At 31.8% G+C, this 7,011-nt stretch overlaps 1 protein-coding gene across 3 annotated transcripts in view; it reads right to left on the bottom strand.

Moving 5' to 3' along the window:
* Window positions 1-7,011, bottom strand: part of DCDC1 (doublecortin domain containing 1) — a 277,601-nt gene that overhangs the window by 152,572 nt on the left and 118,018 nt on the right. The gene's annotated exons all lie outside the window — the stretch shown is intronic.

The following is a 7,011-nucleotide window of genomic DNA, read 5'->3' as shown; positions in this document are numbered from 1 at the left end:
ATTCTACAAGTTCTATATTTCACATAACCAATGAGAGGAGTAGGAAAATAAATAAATTGGATGTTCTTACCTCTAGTACAGCTGCAGTCATTTAGCTACAAAAAGCCTTCAGAAACTGAAGTTCTATAATATCATGACTGGTAATTTTTTTCAGGTTATCACAAGCCCTTGCCTTTGATTCATTGTTGACAATACTCTCTTGCTGTGGCACGCAGGTACATTGGAAATACATTTACAATTCGTAGGAAAATCATTTACCCCAAATTTACCCATAAGTTCTCTACCAGAATTCCTGATGACACCAACTCAACCAATATAAACTTATTTAAATAACTATTATACAAGGTAATTTTTTCTGTTTACTCACCCTGCTCATTTTATGTGATATTTGTTAATAAAATTATATATTTCAAGTGTATAATTCAATAATACATCATGTTTAGACGATTTAGAAAATAATGAAAAGTATAAGAAAAATTTATTTTCCTATTATCCCACAACTTAAAAAAAACCACCATGTTTTCCTTTTCACATAAATATATTTTTATATAACTGACCATATATTTATTGTTCTGAAACTTTACTTTTTAATGCTATATTGTATGCATCATTAAAATAGTTCCATACCATTATTTTAATAACTGTGCAATTCCATTATATGCATGTACCATAATTTACTTAATCTTTCCTTTATTAATGGATTACAAATCTTTAATTGTTATTTTGACATTTCTGCCACACCTGGACTATTTGAGGAAGCGATGATGCAGCAGACAGGGTATGTAGTTCAAGACTAGCCCCAGAACTTACCAGTCAAGTGATCTTAAACACTTTACTAAGCTACTTTGAGCCTATTTCACCAGCTCTAACATTGAATAATGCTTACTTCACTGTTGTTATGAAAACTAATTGGTACAATATAAGTGCAAGTATTTGAAGTATTCTGTTGTCAGTCCTACGAATGTTGTTGTCATCATCAGCATCAAAATGAATATAAGTAAGGCCCCTAAGAATTCCTGAGAGGTATATGTTACTATTCCCAATTTGGCAAAACTATGCAATAATCTGCCTCTACTGCTAAAGAATATATGTCAGAATTATCATGGAGTTATCATCATGCACCCTTCTATTAGTTTTAGCTAGTGTCTTTCATTCAACTCTAAGACATTCTCAATGGTAGGTCTAGAACGTTACATAAAAATGTCTTAGGTAACAATTTTAATGGGAAGGGGTATTCATGAGATTTTCTTAAAGGCAATTTTTGGCTAGCAAATGTATATTTTTACTTAGGTTGTAGAACAATAAAAACATGAACTCTAAAGATGCTTTTTTCACACTTTGAATACTATTGAGAAAATATCAGCAGGTCATGTCAAAATATAACTTTATTATTTGGGAGGCTCATGGAGACAGCAAGGGGCTAAGTCTCTGCTACAAAAGTGCCTGCCACTTGCCAGCCTTGTCATTACTTAAGATTCTTGTCCTTGTTGATGACGTTATGCTCTTGGCCTCCTTTCTATTCTTCTCCATTCTTTAATTTACACTCTCTCCCATGGTTTCTGGCTTGGTTTTACAGCCAATTAGAGTGGCCCTTTTCTACCAATAGTGAATTGATCAAGCCTATCACAACAGGGATAATTTTGGTATTTGGGTCTTCTCAACTATTTTTCATTATTGCTTATGCCTTAAAGAACCATTTCTAATTGCTAGAAATATTTTTTAACTTAGAATTCTTGATGTTTTAGGTTGTCCCAAAAGCTGACCTCTGAATAAATTATTGTTATAAATTTTTTACAAGCAATAACTGCAAAAAATTCAAAGCAACTTATTACTAAAAAGATAAACAAATCACATTAGTTTATTGATAATACAATGAAAAAAACTGGTTGACTTCTTTTTCAAAGATAGTTACTTTGGTTTAATGAAAACACAAGCAAAATATAATAGCTGATATCAAAGAAAATTTTTAACTAAAATCTCAACATCCAATTTTAATTAATTTTTTCCTTCATCAATGATTCACATTTATTGAGCATCCCCTGGAGCAATTTGGGACCAGACCATAAAAGCTCTCACTCTGAGATATTATAAAATAGCTGGAAAAACCTCCTGAGTACTAACAATCACAAACATCCATAAAGCAAGTCATTTTGTATTACATGCACTTAGAGAAGATGAAAATTTGTCTCTCTAATATACTGAACCGTAGTTTGTCTAAGTGTATCAATAATTTACCATTTAAGGAAATTTGGAGAGAATCAACAAAGCTCAAGAATCCTGACCAAAAATAATCAGAACAAAAGCTCATGAAATTTTCCACCAAACTTGGAAGAGGACTTTGTCTTTCAGCATGCCTAAAACTTAACAGAAATATAAGGCAGGGCATCGAGACTGTCACATGGCAGATACTAATTGTTCCGATTAAAGTCTAACAAGCTTTCTTCCCTGCTGCTCTGAGAATGTCTCTGACTTTTGATCCTGACATCTGTGTCTTACAAGAATTTCACTCTGCTCTGACATTCCTTCTGATGTTGATCCAGGAATTAATGGATTGTGAAAAAGCTGGCAGGATATCATTTAAAAAATAGAATTCCTAGTGTACAAGTGATGAAAAGGTATCAGAATTCACATACTCTGATCCCAACACAATTCTCAGGTTTGGGTGTTTGGGTTTTTGAATGCTAGTTCAAAACAGGACTGAAAATAAAATTTAGCTTAAAAGTTCTAATGACAAAATAGTTATTTCAATGTTCTTTTTATATGTAGGAGGAATACATGTTTTTGCAAAATACTATAAAAAATTCTATATGAGTTCATTTGCTCTGAATGACTATTTTTAACATGTACAGTTGATCACCTTTTATAAGAAATATGGTGTCTTTATACAATGGAAATTTTTCCTTAGAAAATCTAAGAGCTTTAAAATATGACCTGAAATGACACTGTTAATACTTAAGCCATATCTCTAATAACTTACGTTTGCATACACAGGATCTTAGTAAACTAATGATCAAAAGGAGAACCTTAAGAAAGGAACGTATGTAATTTTAAAATATATTTTAAAAAGTTTAAATTAAAACTATCTAAAGAGGTGTTTTAAATTCAGAAATTCTCTTCAGGATTGAAATTTTACACATCAGAAGATACTGTCTTGCATTTCATGGTTCTGGATAATTACTAGATGCCAGTGGATAACTTAAACATAGCTTAGAGTCATTGGCATTAATGTGTGACAAGCATTATAGAACATATTTAGTAATTTTAAATGAAAAAGTAAAAGAATTTTGAAAACCCAGGGAAAAGTATCACAGTAACAACGATATAATTTTTGAGTAAGGAAAAAATTCTCCTTTATGTAATAATGACAAGAAATTCATCAAGTTAAAGAGAAATACAAGTCAATTTAATTGTTAGAGCTATCTATAATTAATGTAAAAATTAATAAGGTTAGATATTTTTCATCTATTCAAGCAAATATCTAATTTTCAAATTAAAAAGAGCATCATTGTTTTTAAAAAGCCAGGAATTTCTGATGATTTCATTTAGATAGATTGCTTTAGTATTTCTTATACCTCATCTGTTATTTCAAGAAAAAAGGTGACAAATTCATTAAAATAAGTAAAAATAACTGACAACATGCTATCATTGGCTACTAGTAGCCAGCTTAAATTGGTTGCTTTCTGTTATTATAATAATATTTAATTGTTCAAAATTTTGCATATTACTTTTCATGACATGTCAAGCTCCCAAGACTCTAGAAATTATATAATCATTACCAAATTGAGCACTACTTGCTCTTAACAGAAAGACTTTCTGGTCCCCAAATCTTCTTCAATCAGGCTCTCCCTACACATCCCTTATTAGAGCACTTTCTACATTTCACAAAATCAGATGATTGTCAGTCACCTCATTATATTATAAACTCAGACCTATCATCTTTATTATTATAGCCCTGGACTTAGAGGGTACTTAATAAATGCCCAATGAAAAAAATAAATGAATGTGACTCCTATTAGTTTCTTATTTCTATGGTTTCTTTGTATCTGTATTTTATTGTACAATGACTCAAATAAGACACATATGTAAAATTCATAATACAATGAATATTATTAAATTAAAATTCACGTGCTCTTAAAATTAAATAATATATTAAAGGTATTAGTAAATGGGTATCAGCTATATACTTTTTCGATCTGGTCATTTTATAATAGTTGAACTCTGTCATATTAATTACCCACCTATAACATGATTATTAAGAAAGTATGGAGTGTATTTAAAGAGATATCGAGCTTATGAAATGTGATATTCAGATTAGAAAAAGAGAATCACAATATCCATAATTATCACTTGCACCCAGAAGAGTTTCTTAAAGTCTCTTGACATGTGTCATTTCACCCAGTACCACTTTTCCCCCACCTATCTTGCCTAAAATAATAAACCATTAAATGAAAATATATTATGAAGTGGTACTCAAACTAAGAAAGAAGACAAGGTGGAGGAAAAAAGACAACGAAATACAAGATGAAGTATTAAATCAAAATGGGTTTGGCCACATTAACAAAAATAAGATTGAAATTTGCCAAAGTAAGGCAGGGATTTAAAAGTATGATATATGACATGTGAGGTAAAAATAAGACAGTTGGGAGGAAATAAATGAAAACGAAGAGAACAAATTAGACAAGCTATTCATTTTAAATCCTTAAAAGACTGAAGCTCTCCTTTATCAGACAGGATGTGTCAGAGCTAGCACATCTTTTTTTTTTACGCCACTCGGGGCTTTTTTCTTCTTCTTCTTATGTGCCTTAGAATATAAAAAGATATATGTTTTTAAATAAATCATTTTTAGATTTTTAGTTTGCTTCAGTTTGATATAGGCAAGGAAAAATAGTGACTGTAAATTGTGAATCTGCCTCTGTAGTATATGTCAGTGTCAAAAAATCTCAAAAGTGGTTTGAACCATGAAACACACACACACACACACACACACACACACACACACACACACACACACACACACGGCATGCAGGCCCATGCAGGTACCCAGTCTACAAATCTCCATCCCAGCCACAAGTCTGGCATATTGGGTACTGTTGTCCTCTCATATTGTCTATTCTCCTTCAATTTCCTTTAAATGACTAAACTTTAATATGCAATTTCCTTTAAATGACTAAACTTTAATATGCAATTTTATCCAAGCTGTTCACACCAGGACAATTTTTCATTTCTTCACATTTATAACAATGATAGATAAAATTTTAAAAAGAAAAAGAAAATCCAAATGACACAGGTACACTCAAAACCAAGATATACCACTTCAAAAATAAGAAAGGATTGATGTTTTTAGCCTGATGATGCCAAAGAGTGGAAGTATACAGAAGCTGTTGCGAGTCAGTCCTGTGGGATAATGGGAATAAAGGTGCTCCGCATAGTCAGGAGATCACTGAGGACGTTTCCCTTGAAAAGAGGCTGGAAAAAAGTCAGAGCCTATTCACTGCTTGGATATATAACTTTAGAGGAAGCCAAGGGATGGGTGGAAAAATAAAACACCAAGAAAAACAGCCAAAATGTTTTCAATAATGAAAGATGCATTCAGTCTAGATGAAATAAACATTCTAGGATGCTGCAAGAGATAAATGAAGAAATAACATTTATAAAGAACAAAATATGAAAAAAGGCAAAATTGAAACTAGAGCAAGTGCACATTAAAAAAGAATCAATTATAAGAGGTGAAAAATGAAAAATATAATGCCTCAAGAGAATGAAAAGACAAGCCACAGATTGGGAGAAAATATTTGCAAAAGACATATCTGATAAAGGACTGCTTTCCAAAATATCCCAGGAACTTTTAAAACTCAACAATAAGAACACAAATAACCTGAATAAAAAATTGGCCAAAGACCTTAACAGACACCTCACCAAAGATATACAGATGGCAAATAAGCATGTGAAAAGATGCTCTGTTTCATAAGTCATAGGGAAATGAAAATTAAGGCAACAAGGAGATACAACTACATATCTATTAGGATAGCCAAAATACAGAACACTGACAACACCAAATGCTGGCAAGGAGGTAAAGCAATAGGATCTCTCATGCATGGCTTATGGGAATGAAAAACAGTACGGCCACTTTAGAAGACAATCTGGTGGTTTCTTACAAAACTAAACATAGTCTTACTATATGATCCACTACTTGTGTTCCTTGGTATATACCCAAAAGAATTGAAAACTTTTGTCCAATAGAGTATTAGTTAGCACTGAAAAGAAATGAGCTATCAAGCCATAAAATGACATGGAGGAAACATAAATATATATTTATGCTAAGTCAAAGAAGCCAACTTGAAAAGTCTACACGTTGTATGAGTCCAATTATATGATATTTTGGAAAAGGTAAAACTATGGAGATAGTAAAAAGATCAAAGGTTGCCATAGTTTGTGGGGAAGGAGGAGTGAATAGGCAGAACACAGAAGATTTTTAGGGCTGTGAAACTACTCTGTGTAATACCAGAATGGTGGATACATGTCATTATACATTTGTCCAAACCCATAGAATGTGCAACACCAAGAGTGAGCCCTAATGTATTCTATGGACTCTGTGAGCTCAGTGTAGGTCCATCAATGGTAGAAAATTTACCACTCTGAAGGAGGTATTGATAATGGCAAGTTTATGCATGTGTGGGAGCAGGAAGTATATGGGAAATCTCTACTTTTTGTTCAATTTTGTTGTGAATTTAAAACTGCTCCGAAAATAAAAATAAAATCTACTTAAAAAATACTTAAATACACATGGAGAGGATTAGTGACATTTGTAATCCTAAAGAATAAAACAATCCCCAATTCATTTATTTTTTACTTTGGAATTTTTTATGGAGTGGCATCATTTTATGTCAGGATTATATTTCAGGAAAATTCCAAATTATAGCAAAAAGGGGAATTATTTTTTTCATAAGAATTCATCTAAAAAGTCTAGCTACATTCTCAGACAGCTATTATCTAACATACTACTTATAAAAA

Source organism: Pteropus vampyrus, unplaced genomic scaffold, assembly GCF_000151845.1.
Source record: "Pteropus vampyrus isolate Shadow unplaced genomic scaffold, Pvam_2.0 Scaffold76, whole genome shotgun sequence".
NCBI lineage: Eukaryota > Metazoa > Chordata > Mammalia > Chiroptera > Pteropodidae > Pteropus > Pteropus vampyrus.
This window is presented reverse-complemented; position numbering and strand designations above follow the sequence as displayed.